We start from the raw sequence: 19298 nt of genomic DNA, 5'->3' as shown, positions 1-19298 counted from the left end.
AAATGCAAACATCTCTAGTGATTTAAAAGTACATCAACCATTACCTGAGGATGGGAATGGAATGTAAAAGGGCATAAGAAATTTGGGGAGATAATGGAAGTGTTACATATCTTGATTGGGGTTGTATTTTCACAGGTATATACATATATTAAAAGCCATCAAATTGCACTCTTTAAATTATGTACTTTATTGTACCCAAATTATACCTTGATAAATATAATGAAGAAAGAAATCAAAAGTATTCAAAAGGGGGGCCAGCCCGGTGGCTCAAGCGGTTGGAGCTCCATGCTTCTAACTCTGAAGGCTGCCGGTTTGATTCCCACATGGGCCAGTGGACTCTCAACCACAAGGTTGCCAGTTCGATTCCTCGACTCCCGCAAGGGATGGTGGGCAGCACCCCCTGCAACTAAGATTGAACACGGCACCTTGAGCTGAGCTGCCGCTGAGCTCCCAGATGGCTCAGTCGGCTGGAGTGCGTCCTCTCAACCACAGGATTGCCGGTTAGACTCCAGCAAAGGATGGTGGGCTGTGCCCCCTGCAACTAGCAACGGCCACTGGACCTGGAGCTGAGCTGCGCCCTCCACAACTAAGACTGAAAGGACAACAACTTGACGTGGAAAAAAAGTCCTGGAAGTACACACTGTTCCCCTCCCCCAATAAAATCTTTTAAAAAAAAAAAGTATTCAAAAGGAAGTGGGGAGTATTGGTAATAGGCAAAGATGACCCAACATAAATAATCCAAGTCCCTGAAAAACAAACCAAAGCAACAGAAAAGAGAATATGCTGAAACTGTAGTTCAAAATAATTCCATAATATGAAGAAAATTTGAAATCAAATATTGCAAGATGTTGGGGAGGTCATTGAGAAGACGTGCCCACCAGTTGGTGAGCTGAACCCAGGCAGATGGAGGCTCCCACTCCCTCTCCTCCCCTGCCTTCCCTGTGCCCAAAGCTGCCCCAAGGATGCAGCCTTGAGACCATCTGGACGGTGTATGTGACTGGACCCAGTGAGGACCTGTATAGATACTTTTAAGGTTTGGCAAGTGGGAACAGGAAACTTATCTGGAAGTACCCAAGACAAGCGTCCTAAGTAAGTTCCCATGCTCATTAGAACTGTTATCTACTCATCTGCAGTGATCCGCCTCTCTTCAGTCTCTCCGTGCCCTCCTCTGGGGGCCAGTTTACGAACCAACAAGTTGTGAGCCAGCCTGGAGACAAAAGATGAGCTTTGGGAAAGAGGCATCTGAGGGGGACATCTTGTGTTGGCCGTGGAACTCTGTGTGGGGAGGGGTGGCCATGTGTTAGATGCTTGTGAACCACTATGTGAGTATGAAGACGCCCTAAAAACACTAGCTGCTTTAATGGGCTCCTTTGAGGAACTATGCGGAGCACATTGGGCAGTTCAAGTGGGCAGCGATGCCTAACTAGAGGCGGAAACCCAGGTTAGAAAGTTGGAAGAAGAGCTGACATTAGAGAAGGACATGTGCTTGTCCACTGCTCTGCCAGCTTCGAGGCTGCCAGACAAGATGTGGGAGCAGGATAAGAAGTTGGAGACTTTAGCATGCTGTTTTGCAAAGCTAGGAGGGCACAGGATGCCAGCGATTAAGATGATTAAGATCTGCGTGCTTGTGACAAAGCCTGATTAAAATGCTAAAAGCTGGTATCTAGGAAAGTGATGAGAATGAAGAGGAGAAAGTTGTGATTGATTGATAAGGAACTGGGGACTTAACAAGCCCTGCAGCTCTTAATGCAAAGGAAAATTTAAATACCAATTACCCCAAACCGCCTAGGAGAACACATCTCTTTCCCCTAGAAGTTGTTAAACTTGTCATGGCTTTCAAATGTAAAACATCCCAGGAGATAACCAAAACATTGCCCAGAGACACTAAGTAAGGGGGAGAGGGCCTGTAAAAATACAGACTGCTGTAGAGGTTTTTTGCCCCGTAATCTATCGCTAATGTCGGTAAAAAGTTTGACCTATGTGAGTGGGTTCCTGATTCATGGCTAACGTTTTGGAATGAAAGCTACTGGCTTTCTGTTTGTGTCTATGTTTACATGTGTCTCTGGAAATATGTTGTATATATGTGATGTTTCTCTACCTCTGGAGGGTATTTCCAAAATTGATTTTTAAAAGAGGTATCGGTTTTTATAAAACTACTAGAGATAATAAGAGTGAGAGAAAATGACTCTGTGAAAAGTAGGTGAGGAAAATAGAATGTTTTTTGGATAAGGAAAGGCATGAAGAACATGTTTTATTTGTTTTTGTAAAGGAAATAAAAAGTCATTTTGTCCTAAAGTAAATGGTTGTTCCAGGATAAAAAAGAAGAGGATAAGACAAACGGTGAATGAATGTTGAAAGTTACAGGTTTGTGGAAAAGAAATATTGAGAAAAGAATTTTATGTATAGTCAAGATATGATTGGGATGGATTTACTTGTTAAAAAGAAAAAATGGGACAGTTAATTTTTGTGAAAAGTCTGAGGTTTGTGTCTATTTTAATTTTATTGCATGTAGATACCCAATTGTCCAACACCATATTGCCTTTGCTCCTTTATCAAAGATGAGTTGATTGTATTTGCGAGGGTCTGTTTTTGGGCTCTCTGTTCTGTTTTATTATCTATTTGTCTATTCTTTTGCGAATGTGTTTTCTTTATTGTAATTTTGTAAGTTAAAGTTGGGTCAAGTTCTGCATCTATTGATATGACCATATAATTTTTCTTCTGAAGCTTGTTGATATGATGGAATAAATGAATTGGTTTTTCAATGTTGAACCAGCCTCGCATACTTGGAATTAATTTTGCTTGCTCGTGTATAATTTTATTATATGTTGTTGAGTTCGATATTACTATTTAATATTTTGTTGAGGGTTTTTACATGAATGCCCACGAGTGATATTTTTCTGTAGTTTTCCTCTCTTGTAATGTCTTTGTCTGGTTTTGGTATTAGAGAAATGCTAGCCTCATAAAATGAGTTAGGATGTATTATTTCTGCTTCTTTGTTTTGGAAAGGATGGTAAAGAGTTGGTATCATTCCTTCCTTAAATGTTTGGTAGAATTGACTGTTGAAAGCCTGGTGCTTTCTGTTTTGGAAAGTTTTTAATTATACATTCAATTTATTTAATAGATATATGCACATTCAGATTGTTTCTCATTGTGTGAGTTTTGGTAGATTGTGTTACTCAAGGAATTGGTCTGTTTCATCTAGATCGGGGTGTCCAAACTTTTTTCAACGTTTTTCACGAAGGGCCATATGCGGTAAAATACACAGACAGCCGGGCCACTCACTCGAGGTGAAGTACGTATTGCTTCACCTGGTTTATTTAAGTAAACTAAATATATTTTTGGAATTTGCTGAGGGCCAATTAACAATGGATCGCGGACCGCAGTTGGCCCGCAGGCCACAGTTTGGACACCGCTGGTCTAGATCATCAAATTTGTGGGCATCAGGTTGTTCATAATACTCTAATTATCTTTTTAATGTATATGGAATTAGTAGTGATGGCCCATCTTTCCTTTCTGATCCTAATAATTTGTGTCTTTTCTCTTTTTTCTTAATTAACCTTAATAAAAATTTGTCAATTTCATTGATGTTCTCAAGGAAATTGTTTCTTGTTTCATTGATTTTCTCTATTGATTTTCTGTGTTCAATTTCATTGATTTATGCTCTTAATTTTTATTATTTTCTTTTACTTACTTTGGGTTTAATTTGTTTTTCTAGTTTCTAAGGTGGAAGCTTAGATTATTGATTTTAGATCTTCTTTTCTAATATATACATTTGATGCTATAAATTTCCTTCTAAGCACTGCTCTTGCTATTTCTCACACATTTTTATATTTTCATTTTCATTAAGTTTGAAATGTTTTTTAAAATTTTTTAAAAAATTTTATTGGATAACAGTTTGTTTTTGCCAGGACCCATCAGCTCCAAGTCAAGTTGTTTTCCTTTCAATCTTAGTTGTGGAGGGCACAGCACAGCTCCAAGTCCAGTTGCCGTTTTCAATCTTAGTGGTAGGGGTCACAGCCCACCATCCCATGTGGAAATTGAACCTGCAAGCTTGTTGTCCAGAGCTCGTGCTCTAATCAACTGAGCCCTCCGGCCGCCCCTCCGGAAGCTCAGCTGCAGCTTGTTGTCTTCAATCTAGTGGTGGAGGGCGCAGCTCACTGGCCCATGTGGGAATAGCACCAGTAACCTTGTTAAGAGCACGCGCTCTAACCAACTGAGCTAAACGGCCCGCTCCTAAAATTTTTCTTGAGACTTCTTTTTTGACCAAGATGTTATTTAGAACTGTTTTGTTTAATCTCCAAGTACTTTAGGGGTTTCCAGCTATCTTTGTGTTACTGACTTCTGGTTTAATTTCATTATGGTCTGAAGGCATACTTTATATGATTTCTGTTCTTTTAAATTTGTTTGGTGGCTTCTGTGGACCAGAAAGTGCTCTATTTTGGTGAATGTTCCATGTGCGTTTCAGAAGAATGTGTATTCTGCTGTTGGTGGATGAAGTAGTGTACAGATGTCAATTAGATCCAGCTGAGAAATGCTGCTCTTCAGTTCAGCTGTGTCCTTACTGATTTTCTGCCTGAAGGATCTGCCCACTGTTGATAGAGGGGTTTTAAAATATCAAACTATAGTAGTGGATTCATCTTTTTGTCAATGCCATTCCATCAGCTTTTTACCTCATGTGTTTTGGTACTCAGGTGTTAGACACATACACCTTAAGGACTGTCATGTCTTCCTGGAGAATAGATGCCTTTATTTAATTAGTGTTAGCATGGTATGTCTTTCTCCATTCCTTTGCTTTTAATCTATTTGTGTCTTCATATTTACATTGGGTTTCTTGTAAACAACATACGAGTAGTGTTGGGTCTTGTTTTTTATTTATTCTGACAGTCTCCATATTTTAACTTTTGTATTTAGACAATTGAAATTTAAAATTATTATTGATAGAATTTGATTAATACCTACCATATTTGTTACTATTTTCTATTCCTGCCCTTGCTCATTATTTTTTTGTTTTCTACTCTTTCTGCCTTCTCTGGTTTTAATTGAATATTTTATATGATTACATTTTTTCTTCTTTTTTTTTAAACATATCCTAGTTCTTTTTTACTTTTTAGTGATTGCCTTTGAGTTTGCCATATACATTTATAACTAATGAAAAGTTCTCTTTTAAATAACTATCCTCCTCCTTGGGTAGTGCATGAATCTTATAAAAAGAGTATTTCCAGTTCTCCCTCCTGTCTATTATATTTCTGTCATTCATTCCAATCACTCATAAGCAATCACCACCGAATACTTTGTTCCTATTCTTATTTTGAACAGTTATCTGTTAGATTGATTAAGAATAAGAAAACATTTTAATTTATGTGGCTTCTTTTGTTCCTTTTCTGAAGATCTGAGTTTCTGACCTATATAACTTCTTTTAACATTTCTTGCAACGCTGGTCTACTGGTGACAGATTCTCTCAGTTTTTGCTTGTCTGTGAAATTCTTTATTTCTCCTGCACTTTCAGAGCATAATTTCACTGGATCCAGAATTCTAAATTGGTGGAATTTTTTTTTCTTTTAACATTTTAAATATTTGCTTGACTCTCTTCTTGATTTCATGGTTTCTGAAGGGAAGTCCCAAATAGGTTTTTATCCTTGCTCTTCTATAGGTAAAGTGTTTCTCTCTCTGGCTTCTTTAAGATTTTCTGTTTGTCTGGTTTTCTGCGGTTTGAATATGATATGTTTAAGTATAGTTCGTCGTTGTTGTTTTGTGTAGGTTTTTGGGGGGATGGGGTGGGGTGGGGAGGGGTTGTCCTATTCTCTGAGCTTCCTGAATCTGTGGTTGGTGTCTGTCATTAATTTTGAGACATTCTCAGTCATTTTTGTTTCAAATATTTATTCTGGTCTTTTTCTTCTTCTGATATTCCCATTATGTGTATGTTACAACTTTTGTAATGGTCCCATAGTTCTTGTATATTGTTTGTCTTTTCCACTTTTTTTGTTTGCTTTTCAGTTTTAGAAGTTTCTATTGAAATTTCTTCAAGCTCACTAATTCTTTGGCTATATCCACTGAATTGGTGAACCCATCGAAGGCATTCTTTATTTCTGTTACAGTATTTTTGATTAGCATTTCTTTTTTATTCTGTTTTATGGTTTTCATTTCTTTGCTGACATTATACATCATTCTTGCATGTTGTTCACTTTTTCCATTAGAGCCCTTACTTAGCATGTTAATCCTAGTTGTTTTAAATTCCCTGTCTGATAATTCCAACATTTCTGCCATATCTGTGTCTGTTCTGATGCTTCCTCTGTCTCTTCATATTGTTTTTTATCTTTTATTATACCATGTAATTTTGGGTTGAAAGCCAGAAATGATGTAGTCAGTTAAAGTAACTGAGATAAATGAGCCTTTAGTGTGAAGTCTTATGTTTATCTAGCTAGGAGTTAGGCTGTTTACTGTTTGCTATAAATGTAGCTGTCAGAGGCTTAAAATTTCTGTGGTTTATTTGGTTTTGCTCCCCTTGTTGTACACGGGCCTTTTAGAGTTGGTGGTAAATATGTGTTGTGGGGAGTAGGCAAATGTTCTAAAGTCCTGTGATAAATTCTCATGATTTTAGTGGACCTCTGCCCCGACCTATGACTTTCACAAGTGCTTGTCAGATTTTTCTCCCTTTGGTGGGATGAGAGTTCATTTCCTTTCCAACACATGGAAGTCTACAGCAGGCTGGAGTTGGATGTTTCCCTTCCCTTTAACGGACTAAAACTCCAGTCAGTTATGCTCTGGTAAAATAGTTTCTCTTAGGATAGGCCTTGTCATGAACAGAATGTTCTGTGATTATTTCAAAATACTATGTTTCCCCAAAAATAAGACCTATTCGGACTATCAGCGCTATTGTGTCTTTGGGAGCAAAAATTAATATAAGACCCGGTATTATATTTATTATATTATTATATAAGACCTGGTCTTATAGTAAAATAAGACTAAAATTAAGATGTTGACTGGACCAGGCTCTTATTCGGAATAATCTTCTTCCAGGGTCATTTGGGTTGTTGGCAGAATTCACTTCTAACAGGGCAGGACTGAGGTCTCTGTTCCCCTGCTAGCTCTTAGCTGGGTCTCATCTCCTTAAGGCCATTGGCACTCCTTTTCGTGCAGCCTTCTGAATCTTCAAAGCCAGCAGCGTCTGCATGAAAGTCTGCATAAAATCTCTACCTTCCCACTCTGCTGCATTTCTCTGACTTCCTTTTCTACCATCAGTTGGAGAACACTGTGCATTTAAAGACTCATATAATTACAATGTGCCCACCTTGGTAATCAATTATAATCTTACTATCTTAAGGTCAACTGCACCATGTAACAGCATAATCAGTAGAGTAACATCATAGTTACAGACAATGAGAATTAGAGTGAGACATCTTTGCGAGAACATTTTACAAATTCTGCTTATCACAGGAGGGTAAACACTCATTCTTTTTTTCTCTGTCAACCTGTTGCTTGGTTCCAGCCATGGGTACAGTAAAAAAAAAAAAAGTGTGGGGCATTGTGGGGTAAATAAGGCCCCATTTTCCGACCATAGGACTGGAAAACAGAGAGAAAAGGAGAGGCGGGGGGAAGAGACAGACAGATAGAAAGACATCTGCAGCTTGTTTCCAGCTTTGCTTGGTGGTTCCCTCACACGCAGTACTAGGCAACACACATGGTGACCTTGGAGAGGAATAATGGTTTTCATCAAATTAAAAAAAAAAATTTATTGGGGAATGTTGGGGAACAGTGTGTTTTTCCAAGGCCCATCAGCTCCAAGTCAAGTCGTTTTCCCCCAGTCTAGCTGTGGAGGGTGCAACTCAGCTCCAGCTCCAAGTCCAGTTGCCGCCCTCAATCGTTAGTTACAGAGGGCACATCTCACAGTGGCCCATGTGGGAATTGAACCAGCAACCTAGTTAAGAGCTTGCGCTCTAACCGAGTCATCCAGCCACCCCATATTTTTCATCAAATTTGACATTCCATCCATATGTCTTCACGTTTTTTCTGCCTCCTGATATTTCTGTTAACACATGTTGGTATGTTAAAAGTTTTCCCACATTTCCCTAAGACTCTCTTCATTTTCCTTTATTCTGTTTTCTCGTTGTTCTTTGATTATATAAGCACTATTGACCTATCTTTGAGTTCATGGATTCTTTCTTCTGCCACTTGAAATCTGTTGAGCCCTACTAATGAATTTTTTATCTGTTATTTACTTTTAAAGTACTAATCTTCCATTTGGTTATTTTTAAATAACTTCTGTATCATTACTGATATTCTCTATTTGATGAGACATTGTCTTTATACATTTTATGTAATATGTTAAACCCTGGATTGTAACCTATCCCTCTACAAGACTTGTTTTTATTGTTGTTCTCTTGGTTTTTGTTGTTTGTTTCATGGCTAGGATGTTCTAGTGAAGACTCTTACCTTGTACTGTGAAGCCTTGAGCATGTGCATAGTCACTTTGGGATGAGATTTTAGCAGTATTCTCTTTCACTATCTGAACTCTTTTAAGCTGTCTGCTTCATATATTATTATATTCTATCTGTTAGGCTCTACTAATTACCAGCTGACTGCTCTAGTGTTTTCAACAATGCTGTGAGGTATAAATTGCTCAGCAGTCCTGATCCAATGAAATTCATGACAGTTTTTGAAGCCAATCGTTGTGGTTGGTTCTACTCCCAGGAGAGCTTTTCTTAGCTATATCTTTCCCTGGTTCTCTCTGGCAAACTAGTTGGTCTCTCGCTGTTAATTGAGAGGAACTAATGATTTAAAGACTGCCCTTAGACTTGAACTTTCCACACTCTGTTTCAAATAGTCATTTTTTTTTCGGTAGAGCTTTGGAGCTCAACTTTTCTTGTGGACTGCATGGACCCCTGGGAAAACTCTCTGAAAAACTACTATGGATACTGGCTGGAGTGGTAGTCTCTTGAATTCTATGCTCTTTCTCTCCCGGTGTGGAACTTCTGCCCCACGAGAAAGTGGGGTAAGGGGGAGAAGTCAGGGTTCCAATATTCTAGGCCCTCCACACCTGAAGTGGAATGTCCATCTTATTAGTAGGGACTGGGTAAAGAAAAGGAGTCCTTGTACTCTTGGCTACCACTCACCAGCTTTGATTGGGAGATGTACACAGACCTTACATGCTTCAAAAAAATGTACTTAAAATAGATCATAGACCTACATGTAAAATGCAAAACTGTAAAACTTCTAGAATATAACATATAAGAAAATCTAGATGACCTTGGGTTTGACAATGGCTTTTTAGATACAACACCAAAAGCATGATCCATGAGAGAAAGAAGTGATAAATTGGACTTCCTTAAAATAAAAAATTTCTGCTCTGCAAAAGACACTATCAAGACAATGAGAAAACAAGCCAGACTGGGAGAAAATATTTCCAAAAGATATACCCAATAAATGATTGTTATCCAGAATACACAAAGAACTCTTAAAACTCAATAATAAGAAAATGAACAACCTGATTTTTTAAATGAGCAAAAATTCGAACAGACATCTCACCGTAGAAGATATACATATGGGAAATAAGCATATGAAAAGATACTCAACCTCATATATTAAGAAATTGCAGATTAAAACGATACCACTACGCAACTGTTAGAATGGCTAAAATCCTAAATATTAATAATACAGATGCTGACAAGGATGTGGAGCAATCACACTTCTAGGTATTTATCCAAATGAGTGAAAACTTAAGATTACACAAAAACCTTCACATGAATGTTTATAGTAGTTTTATTTATAATTGCCCCATATTTGAAGCAACCAAGACATCCTTTAATAGTTGAATGGATAAATTGGGTTCATCCATAAAATGAAACATTATTGGGGGATAAAAAGAAATGAGGGGCAGGCCAGATGGCTCAGTTGGTTAGAGCGCGAGCTCTAACAACAGGGTTGCTGGTTCAATTTCCACATGGGATGGTGGGCTGCGCCCCCGGCAACAAAGATTGAAAATGGCGACTGGACTTGGAGCTGAGCTGTGCCCTCCACAACTAGACTGAAGGACAATGACTTGGAGCTGATGGGCCCTGGAGAAACACACTGTTCCCCAATATTCCCCAATTAAAAAAATTTTTAAAAAAAGAGAAATGAGCTATCAAGCCATGAAGAGACATGGAGAAAATTTAAATTTATATTGCTAAGTGAAAGAAGCCAACCTGTTAGTTTATTTCATGAATTAGAATATAGTTTATCTTGGTGAACATTCCGTGTGCAATTGCAAGGAATATAAATTCTGCTGCTGTTGGATATAGTGTTGTACAAATGTCAGTTATGACAAGTTGATTCTAGTGTTGTTTAGATCAATTATTAATTTTCTAATTGTTCAGTGAGTCTATGCAGGCCCTTTAAGACGATGCCTGGATTTCCAGCAGCCCTCTGTCTCACCCAGGTGGACTAATCCCCCCACTGGTTTTCACAGCCAGATGTTATAGGGATTCTTCTTCAATCACTGATGCCCTGGGCTGGGGAGCCTTGTGTGGGGCTGGACCCCTCACTCCTCAGGTAGGACCTCCACAGCCGAGATATCCCTCCTGATTCTCAACCGCCACATGCAGGTGTGGAACGGGCCTGTTTCATGTCTGCCCCTTCTTCCAGTCTTGATGTGCTTCTTTACATCTTTAGTTACTGGAGTTCTGTTCAGCTAGACTTCGGATGAATCTCCAGGTTGATTGTTCTATAATTTAGTTGTAATTTTATTTATTTATTTTTTTAAACATTTCATTGGGGAAAGGGAACAGGACTTTATTGGGGAACAGTGTGTTTTTTTCCCAGGACCCATGAGCTCCAAGTCAAGTTGTTATCCTTTCAGTCTAGTTGTGGAGGGCACATCGCAGCTCCAAGTCCAGTTGCCGTTTTCAATCTAGTTGCTGGGGGCGCAGCCCACCATCCCTTGTGGGAGTCAAACCAGCAACCTTGTTGAGAGCTTGTGCTCTAACCAACTGAGCCATCTGGCTGCCCCTTGGCATCTCAGCGGCAGCTCATTGTCTTCACTCTAGTCCATTGCATCATCTTTTCAGTTGCTGTCTTCACTCAGAAGGCCACAGTGTTGTCCCTGGCTGCTTGTCCTCTTGCTCCTTCAGGACTCACTGCAGATGAACACCTGCCAAAGGGAGACAGAGTGGCAGCAATCACTCCAAGAGCATGAAACCAAGTTAAACTGGCCTAGTCAGCCCCAGGCTGATACTGGGATCCATCTCCATGACCCATGTAGGGAACAGATGTCTTTAAAAGCCCATCTTACGTAGCTGGAAATTTCACCTCGTCTAAATCTCTTCTGTGAAAGGATCTTTTACAACCCTTCTGCAAAGCAGCTCTTCTTTATTCCATCATGCTCTGGAGAATGACAGTAGGTCCAAGGATTGACCTTTCATTATATAGTTCCCTTATGCCGTATCTGATGACTGGGGTTGCCTGGAGCCATTCTGCCCACTGCTTCTGGCTCATCTATCCTGTTTAAAAACAAAAACAAAAAACAAAAAAACCCCACTCCGTTAATACCCTGTGACTGAACCAGAGAGGTCTAAATTGCAAACCTTGTTCTGGGTCAATTCTCAATAAGGGTCAACAGAGACCCCCACAAAAGCAGCCCTACCTGAGAAGAGTGGTGCCAATGATTCTACAAGTTGTGACAGAAGTGCAACAATTTACCTTCAATCCACCTTCAAAAACCACAGGTTTGTGGAGTGAGTCTCAGTGCTCCTGCACTGAAGTAAAGAATTTTATGACCCCCCCCCCCGCTCCCCACTTTCTTCCCTGCTTCCTGCCATCCTAGGGGCAGTAAGGACTTCACTCACAAACATCAGATCTCAGGTCTGCTCCCTTCATGAAGGCTTCTAGGTCCAATACCCACTAAACAGTCAAAACACTTGTTGCTCCATTATGGGATTTCATAGCCTCCCTCTCCTTCTCTGCCCTCCACTCATCTCTCCAGAGAGAAGCATGGGTTTCACTCCCAACACTCACTGAGGCGTCATACACTTATTCACAATAAGGCTGTTCCCAAATAGGGGCTATTACAGATACCCTGGGGAAGGAAAAGGGAAAATAACACCTGGAGAAAGCCATCAGAGTGGGGCAGAGAATGAGAAGTGGTTAGTAAGAGCAATGCGTATATTAGAAGGGATCTGAAGAAATGAGGTGTAACTGAGGGTCAGCTAAGTAATCACTGGGAACATCTGAAAGGCACAAGGCTTTCCACTTCCCCCATGCCCTATCCTGCCCATCCCCCAAAGAGACAAAATGTAACCAGGACTCCTAATACTGCTTACTAATAACCCATAAGATTTCTGTAATTACATATCATATGTCTAAGACAGGTCTTAACCTCTGATGACCAAGTCAGAAGGGGTCCATGGGTAGGGGCAAGCCCTCCTGGCATTTCATAATTAGTTGACATAGAGTTGCTGGCCTTGACTACAGCCTCTCCAGGAGTGGCTGCCATGACATCAGGTGGTAGTGGGTAACAGGCTGATTAACATGAATGTTCCCCCAATTGCAGATGACTGACAGATTACTTTCAAGTCAATTGACTGCCTTCCTTCCATGAAGCTGGTGTGTTTTGTTGCTGAAATCCAAACTCCTCTGGTAGCCTACTTACCAGCACTGGGGACCCAGCAATTTTTAACTACTGGAGGCCTAATAGGACAAGTATTATGCCAGAATTTAGGGTTTTTGTTTTTGTTTGCTGTAAACATAGGTTGCTCATTATGAGAAATAACAGTTCATGGACACATACAGTACAACTTCTGAAAAGAAAAGCATTCAAGAGAGCTAAGCATGCAGTTGAAAAGAGCAACCTGTGGTCTGGAGAGTCTCAGGAGAGTGATCCCTCTGTTGAATCATGCTTTGTGAAGCTCAGATGAAAAGAGGCTGTAATTATCCTCTGCTTCTTTCCTTTTCTTCTCTCACATGAAGTCTTCCAGCAGCTCCTCCTAAGGAATAAATATAAAGCAGCCCCCACAGGAGGGGGTGGGCTGTCTGAAGTCCTGGCCACTCAAACACAGTGCCTCCAAACCTTTCCTGGAATATTGGTTCATTTGAAGATCATAACAAGAAAATTGACTGCATGCAATGTCAGAGGGTTCACAGACACTCTTCTAATCTTTACCTTCCAAGTCCTAAGGGTCATCCCTCTGCATCAATTTCTAGGCCTCCTTCCCAACAGAACAGAAACAGCTACAGTAGGGTTTAAACAGGATGGATCCCTTCATCTTTAAAGCTCAATTAGATAATAGGACTGTGTGTCTTGTTCTAGTTACTCAATATGTGTTTTTAAAGTTCCGTGCCTGGATTTTTTGAAAGACAGTATTAGCTCATACCTCAACTTAGACACTCAGAGGCTAAAGTACATTACGGAGCACAGCCAACAAAAGCTTGTACCATTCAATGAAGTTAGGTCAAGGTCAAGGAAAAAAATTAATCCTAAATCTTTATGCCACTTCAAGTTGACCAGTCTGCTGCTCTTTCAAAGAGTTAGAGGAGATATCCACAGGACTCCATCAGTGCTACGGCCAGCGGCTCCCCTAGCTGTCCTCCCCTGGGATTGCTGCTCACCGTCACATCTAAAAGGTGACAGACCCAAAATGGGTAAATGGATAGCATATAGCAAGGTGCCGGCAAAAGGTACTCACTATGGATCATTTTCTCTGGCATTCATTCTGCTGGCCAAAACCTTAGTGCAATGTGCAAACTGGTCTGTATCTTCTAGTAATCCCCGCCACTCTTCCGAGGCTCATACTCCACCCCAATGCCAACCTCCACATCATTTCTCACTCACTGAAGCCTCTTGTATCGGGCCCACAGTGTTCACCCCAGCCAAGCTTTTACTGTAACCATGGGTCACTTAAATATCCATATAAATGACCATTTGATGTCCTAGCTGCTTCACAGGTATCGAGACTACTCCAGTTGTGAAATCTTAACATTACAAAATCTACTTTGTGATTCCAGGTCCTATCATTCCAGTTTTCCAACTAGTCAACTATTTTGATCACACTAGTCCCCTCTTTGTTCACAGACTCTGAGCTCACTTCTGATCTAATGTCCTTCCATGTAGTCTGGATTCTCAGATCCATTTCTGTGTAAGTCCTCTTGCTAACTGTGTACTCTTCAATCAGTCAAGGTCAGTCCCAGGCAACCAAATGTTGCCTGTGACCATGGCCCAAGAACACTTTCTATTTTCCTGAGTTTCTATGCAAGTTTGAAACTAGTTCTTCACTTTGATATAATAGAAGCTCTCCTGTTAATGGCCTCACTCAGACTTTAGGCCAGACATTTTGGATATTCCTTAGAAACTCTAGTTTGCCTACACAATCCTGTCGCTGCTCATCTTGCTCTCCATCATTTACCTCTACAATTAGAAATCTTCAACACCCTTGTTAGGTGTCCTTCCTATCCCTATCCCTATGCTCCAGTGAACAGGTAGTTCCTTTCACCTGAGGCTAACCCTCCAGCCACATTCTAGAGCCATAGGTCTTTCACCCTCCCACCTACCTGCATCATCTTTCAGTATCTTATTCCATCTGTTATCACCTCTCTGTCTCACATCTACAATGACTACCTTCTCGGTTCTTCCTGCCCTTGCCTGCAACCACATTCAATTTTCTCCCTTATTAACACAGCTTAGATGACTCACTGTAGGGCCCTGGAAGAATGGTTTAACTTGTATTCTAGTTGTCCTATCTTCTCACAGAAAGCAGGCTTCTCATGGAGCAATAATGACTTATCACACTAAGGAAGAAAACGGAAATATGAACCTGTTGAGTGCTGAACAGAAAGTGGAGGCCTACCTGTCAGTGTAGGTAAGGGGATGGCTGAGGTAAAGCTGCAAGGGGGAAATTGTGAATACCAGCCACAGGAGCAAATTCCAGACTGAGGATGAAGTTGCTGATCAGCGATCACTCTGGTCCTACACAAGGAACACCTTGCAAATAGCCATGACGAAAACGCAGGCATAGAAACAAGAGTATTTTACGGAAAACACAATATTAAATGACATGTATGTGGCACATGTATTACTGCTCCCTCTTCCCCCACCCTCAGCAAGCATCACTAATTAGTTATAAACCCTGTTCACACTGAGCTGAGACCTGGCTTCAGAACCTTTTTAGAAAACACTATCAATCAATTGGAGATGGTCCTTGAGATGAAGTATATTTGCTATCTTTGCACTACACAGAAAAATCCTCCACAAAAGAATTAGAAGACAGGAGTAAGCTTCAGGAGAAAGCACATTGAAGACAGCTTGGACGTTGTAGGCAACTGGCGGGGAGAAGTTCAGCCCATGGAGATCACAGAGCAGGCGCCCAATTAATGTCTGTTGATGATTCATTTTTTCATTCAACAAACATTTAATGAGACCTACAATGTGCACTGGATTAGGCACTGCGAATACAAAGATGAATAAGGCATTGTCCTTGCACGTAAGGAATTTGGAGTCTGGTAGACGAGAGCCATAGACACGGACAATGATAATACAACCTGCTAAGTGCTAGGACACTTAGCAGGTTGTATTATATCCATCCGAGTAGGATTTCTTCAGAAGAGCACAACTCCAGGCTGCTGTTGGATCCATGAAGTCCTCCCAGCCACCAGGGCCTGCTGTTGTTTCTGTCACGCGGTGAGTGTCCAAGAACTAACAATAATAGCTATAATGTATAGAGTGCTTTTGGCATACACTTTACAAATATACTCATGGAAACCCTGCAGATTAGTTATTGTATTAAATGTAGAAACTGAAGTTCAATGAGGTTAAGTAACGCCTTAGATCACACGGCTAGTAAGCAGTTGAGTCACGTTTCAAATCCAGTTTTGACCATTTCCAAAGCATTTGTCTATGTTTTTAAGATAACCCCTATTCAGATGTTACACAACTTTTCAACAGCTTTCTACTTGGAAATAAGAACAAAGGCAATACATTAGCGATCAGGGCATGGACAAAATTCATCTGGTTTCCCAACCTATTTGACAATGTCAAGTACAAGCACCCTCTCGTTAACTGTCTGCTTTTATCCTTGTCATGGTTACCATCATTATCAGCAGCATATTCCAGACCTGTTCTAAGCAATTTACATAAATAGTCTCATTAAATCTTTACCGTCCCCCCCTTCACTGAAATCACTGCAAAAAGATATTATAATCCCTATTTTGCATTTGAGGTGAAAACATGTCACAGCAGATTGGAGCCCAGGCTATCTAGTCCCAAGGCCCAAATTCTCACTGTGCTGCTTTGCCATCCTGCTCAGGACTTCGTCTCCCAGCCCGTCTTCTTACTATTCCCCTTCAGGATGGCTAGTTACATAAGGTCCACTGAAAATGCATAAGGCCTACTTAAATATAATCTATTATTAATCATTCTAGTCACAGAAAGTCATTCTCTGAATCCCCAGGGTCACTGCTCTGAGCCTTAAGTGCAGACTTTCCCAAAGAAAACTGTGTTTATATTGCTTTGACAAAAGAGAAAAACACTGGACATGTTTAGGTTTTCAATTATTGAATGTATTTTTTACTTGGAGTTGTAGCCATGAACATTTTTAAATCCCTAAGCAAAATAAAGCTATCGACACAATAATAAGGCCATTTCTTCCCTGAGTGGGTTTTAGATAGAACTTAGTAATACTATAAGAGCCCTGCAGCTGTTCAGATGTTTTCCTGAGAATGAAACTTACAAAATCTGTACAGCCAAGCCCTGGTCACAGCAACACTCATTTAAAGAACATCAGAGGATCTTCCATCAAGACCAGGGCTGGCAGTAGGAGGGTGCACGTTTGCCAAAGTCTGAAAGCCTTGATTTTCTTCCCACTCTTCACCACCTTAATTTTCCCATGTTCTATTATGTCTGTGTTTTTATAATCTTACTTAAGAGGTTATCCCTTCTCCACTCCCATTTCTTGTGGCCTTAGATCATTTATCACCTTTACTATAGTTTCCTCCTAACTGATCTCCCTGTCCAGATTTGAAAATCTTCCAGAACATACTCCATACTACTGGCAGAGTGACTACCGAAAGCTCCCCCTTCTTAAAACACTCAAAATGAAATCTAAATTTCATGGCATACTATCTAAGAATCTATTCTCAGCCTACATTTCCAACCTAATTTCATGAACCACTTGTAGTTCCCAATTCATTATTCTATTTCCAGTGTCCATGCCTTTGGTTAGAATGTCCTTCCATCTGTTTTCTGCCCAGTCAATCTTTACTTCTTTTAAGAATGAACTTAAGCACTAATTCCTCCAACCTCTAGCATCTCCAGACTCAGTCAAATGATTTCTCTTCTGAACCCCATTAGTACCTTATACATACCTCCATTGTGGAGCATACCATACTGTTGTACATATCGAACTCTCTCATTAAACTGAGAAGTCCTTGAGGGCAGGGACTGTATCTAGTTCGTCTCCATATCCCCATCACCCAGCACACTGCCTGGCAGCTCAAAAGGCAGCAGAGAGAAGAAGCTGAAGATTCAGGAGAGAGAACAATAAAGCAATATTCTTGAGTTGGGGCACAATACAAATAATGCTGAGTGACCTGAAGCTGAAGAAAAATATACTTCAGCTCAATACTATAAAGAGGTCTTGAAAGAAGAGACAAGTTGACTCATAAAAGAGTTCCCCCATCAGTAAGAGCAGTTACTCAGAGGCTAAAAGACCATCTGTTGGGTATATTATAAAAGGAATTAGGGTCAAATTAAAATAAGCTGTTTTGAATATAAGACTTTTTAAGGTCCTTCTTTCCTTGAGGTTCTACATCTACAACATAACAAAGAGAGCCATCACTCTGAGCCTATGTCACAGAACCATGAGTGAATAGTGGCTCCCAGAGTTGTGGGCAAGGATGGAGACCTCATTTCCATCCACACTAGACTGATTGCAAGCTTACAATATAACTCATGTTCTGGTGGTCTGCTTCCCCGATAACCCTTGAACGTGGAGCAGAAAATAAATGGTTTCAAGGCAACCCAGAAGGACCTCATGACCCAAAATATCTTCTACAACCTGCTACTAAAGCTTTCAATTTCCTCCTTAAACCTTTAGTGTTTTTGATCAATGTTTGTTAAAATGCCACTTAATCTAATGTGGTGAGCTGCAACCAAGAGTATACTAAAGGATGGATAAAAGCAACACAACCCTTCTATACCCATGAAATCATCTAGTCTGGTCTTCACCTCCTCCCAATACAAATCAAAGAATGCCTACAAAATATTCTGAGTTTTACTTCTGGTACTCAGTTTCCTCATCAGTAAAACATGGAGGGTGTATTGAATCATTTTCCCTGACTCAGACACTCAAAATCTCAAGAATAAATGTGACTTTCAAGTGCCTGTAATCCAACCTCTCACTCTATGCAGGGAGATTCTCAAATTCCATCCCAAGTGGTCACACATGCCACTAGGTATCACTTCCAAGAGTATTTTTATCTTTGGGCAGTTCTTAAATTTGTTTCTCCATTAACTACAACTGCTTTCAAAAGCAAAAACCAACCATTCCTGACTCCATAATCAATCTGAAAAGACCATCAAACCCTCTATTTTTGAGGAGTTGTCCTCAAAACAGCTCCTATGATGCTTCGCATAGACTCTTTTTTTTTTTTAGATTTTATTGGGGAAGGGGAACAGGACTTTATTGGGGAACAGTGTGTACTTCCAGGACTTTTTTCCAAGTCAAGTTGTTGTCCTTTCAATCTTAGTTGTGGAGGGTGCCGTTCAGCTTCAAGTTGTTGTCCTTTCAGTCTTAGTTGTGGAGGGTGCAACTCAGCTCCAGGTCCAGTTGCCCGTTGCTAGTTGCAGGGAACGCAGCCTACCATCCCTTGCAGGAGTCGAACCGGCAACCTTGTGGTTGAGAGGATGCGCTCCAACCGAGCCATCCGGGAGCTCAGCGGCAGCTCAGCTCAAGGTGCCGTGTTCAATCTTAGTTGCAGGGGGCGCTGCCCACCATCCTTTGCGGGACTCGAGGAATTGAACTGGCAACCTTGTAGTTGAGAGCCCACTGGCCCATGTGAGAATTCAACCGGCAGCCTTCGGAGTTAGGAGCATGGAGCTCCAACCGCCTGAGCCACCGGGCCGGCCCTTCTCATAGACTCTTAAGTCCAAATCACTCTCTGTATCCTGGATGTTCTCCTCTAGCCCCCTTTCAGAGAGCTGATCTTAAAATTGAAACAAAACCAACAGGTGGAACAGGATTCTTACCTCTCTGATTCTAAACATTTGTAGTAAGAACACAACCAGTTAGCTCTATATTAGACGGTTTGAAGGTCTTCAATGGATACATATCTTGTAA

General features: G+C 40.6%; 1 long non-coding RNA gene across 9 annotated transcripts in view; it reads right to left on the bottom strand.

Annotated features, from left to right (window-relative positions):
* Positions 1-10913: 10913 nt before the first annotated feature.
* The window catches only part of LOC117022311 (uncharacterized), a 40368-nt gene continuing 31983 nt past the window's right edge, over positions 10914-19298 (bottom strand). For 4 of the 9 annotated variants that reach the window (XR_004423025.1, XR_004423026.1, XR_004423021.1 and 1 more), the window contains 2 exons: positions 12822-17477; positions 10914-11474 (listed from right to left, as the gene is read on the bottom strand). This is a non-coding gene — a long non-coding RNA (uncharacterized LOC117022311). The remainder of the gene's footprint in view (positions 11475-12821; positions 17478-19298) is intronic. The other 5 variants (XR_004423028.1, XR_004423032.1, XR_004423031.1 and 2 more) reach the window with 5 other exon arrangements.

Source organism: Rhinolophus ferrumequinum, chromosome X (assembly GCF_004115265.2).
Source record: "Rhinolophus ferrumequinum isolate MPI-CBG mRhiFer1 chromosome X, mRhiFer1_v1.p, whole genome shotgun sequence".
NCBI lineage: Eukaryota > Metazoa > Chordata > Mammalia > Chiroptera > Rhinolophidae > Rhinolophus > Rhinolophus ferrumequinum.
Note: the sequence above shows the minus strand (reverse complement) of the source record. Positions and strands in the feature narration are given on the sequence as shown.